General features: G+C 44.9%; 1 pseudogene; it reads left to right on the top strand.

Annotated features, from left to right (window-relative positions):
- Positions 1-852: 852 nt before the first annotated feature.
- On the top strand, positions 853-1,896 carry LOC117021177 (60S ribosomal protein L6-like; annotated as a pseudogene).
- The last annotated feature ends 218 nt before the right edge of the window (positions 1,897-2,114 follow it).

Below are 2,114 nucleotides of genomic sequence, written 5' to 3'. Positions count from 1 at the left end.
AATAGGATATGAAGATAAATAAGACAAAATTTCCTGAGGTGTCCAATGTTTGATGGAGTATAATCCACTGCCTATGAAACACATTTGTCTCCTTGCACCTGTGATTTCTTTCTGCTACGGTATGGTGAAGCAGCCATCAGGTTAAGTAGTTGAGGGTGAAGAAAACAGTAAGTTGGTGCCCAGGTTGTGATAAGCAGGTAGCCACTGCTATCCCCAGAGAGGTGAAAGGAGGACGCAAGTCAGAAGTGCACATTTTGTGGTGGAGGTGGCATGACATGAATCAACTAAATTGACCTTTAGAATTTAAAGAAATGTTCCTTGAACAAACAAACATTTCAGCAACTCTGGGAAAACTGGTTTCAGAAACCTGTTGTGTAATAGTTGACCAAGGGCATTTGGTGTGCTCGTGGTTCGCATTTTGTTGCATGGGTATGTTTTAGTCTGCACATACCCCACCCTTTTTCATGGACTGTCTAAAACTAAATGTGTACGTCTGGAAGTTAATGTTCTATTGTGCTTCTGGCTCTGTCTGCTTCAGCTAATAGAGTGTAGATAGCCATGGTTGTTTGCAACTTCTGTCCTCCCCTTAGGGATTCTAGTCAGTAATTCCAGCCAGTTCTGATAAACAAAGGACAGAGAGAACTGGCACAGAGGTTGGAAATTGCTTGCTCTGTGCCAGTTACTAGCCTGCTACAGGTCAGTGCCCTGAGGGTGCCTGTGCAGCTATAAGAGCACACATTGGGAAGAACAATTATCTCCGAGCTAGGCATTTGGTGAACAGTGTACCCTAGAGGAGAATTAATGACCTCTCAAAGATGGAAAGGGCCCTGAAACGTTTTCCCGTCTTGCAAGATGGCGGGTGAAAAAGCTAAGAAGCCGGATGCTGAAGAGAAGAAAGCTGAAATTAAGAAGGCTGATGCTGGGGTGGCCGGTTAGCGCAGTTGGTTAGAGCGCGGTGCTCTTAACAACAAGGCTGCCGGTTCAGTCCCCACCTGGGCCACTGTGAGCTGCGCCCTCCACAACTAGATTGAAACAATTACTTGACTTGGAGCTGATGGGTCCTGGAAAAACACACTTAAAATAAATAAGAGTTTTAAAAAAGAAGGCTGATGCTGGTGGCAAGTTAAGAAGGGTAATCTCAAGGCCAAAATGCCTAAGAAAGGGAAGCCCCACAACAGCCGAGACCCTGGCCTGGGCAGAGGCATCAGCAGACATTCCCGATTGGCTAGTTATTTCCAAAAGGCCATGTGCAAGAGGAAATATATAGCAGCTAAATCCAGGGTTGAAAAGAAAAAAACTTGCTACTGTCACAAGTTGGTGGCAACAAGAATGGTGACACCTGAGTGGTTAAACTTAGCAAAATGCCTAGCTAGATATTATCCTGTTGAAGATCTGCCTTGAAAGCTGTTGAGCCACAAGAAAGCCTTCGGTCAGCAGGTGAGAAAACTCGGGGCCAGCATCATTCCCAGAGGCCTTATCAAGTTCACTGGGTGCCATAAAGGCGAGAGGGTGCTTTTCCGGAAACAGCTGAGCAGTGGCTTCCTGCTTGTGACTGGATCCCTATCCCTCAATCGAATTCTTCTGCATAGAACATACCAGAAATTTGTCATCACAACGTCTACCAAAATTACTGTCAGTGGTGTGAAAATCCCCAAACATCTCACTGTTGCTTACATCAAGCAGAAGCTGTGCAATTCCAGACACCAGGAGGGTGAGATCTTCAACACAGCAAGAGAAATATGAGATGACAGGGCAGTGTAAGGTTGATCAGAGAGCCACGGACTTGCAAATTCTGCTAAAAATCAAAGCTGTTCCTCAGCTCCAGGGCTACCTCCGATCTGTGTTCTCACAAATGGGGTCTATCCTCATAAACTGGTGCTCTATATGTATTATTGAGAACCTAATTAAGTACCCGACCTGTTAAAAAAAGAGAGAGAGACAGAGAGAAAGAAAAGGGCCCTGAAAGATCATCTAGTAAGGAGGCAGGTGAGAGACATGGCAGGAAACAGTCTTCCAAGGACACTTACTTAGCAGTGGAAAAAAAGCCATGTTCTTTTCCATCTCCTTCTTATTCGCTGTGGATTTACCAATATCTTGGATTGGTTTTCTCAAAA

Source organism: Rhinolophus ferrumequinum, chromosome 4 (assembly GCF_004115265.2).
Source record: "Rhinolophus ferrumequinum isolate MPI-CBG mRhiFer1 chromosome 4, mRhiFer1_v1.p, whole genome shotgun sequence".
Taxonomy (NCBI): domain Eukaryota; kingdom Metazoa; phylum Chordata; class Mammalia; order Chiroptera; family Rhinolophidae; genus Rhinolophus; species Rhinolophus ferrumequinum.
Note: the sequence above shows the minus strand (reverse complement) of the source record. Positions and strands in the feature narration are given on the sequence as shown.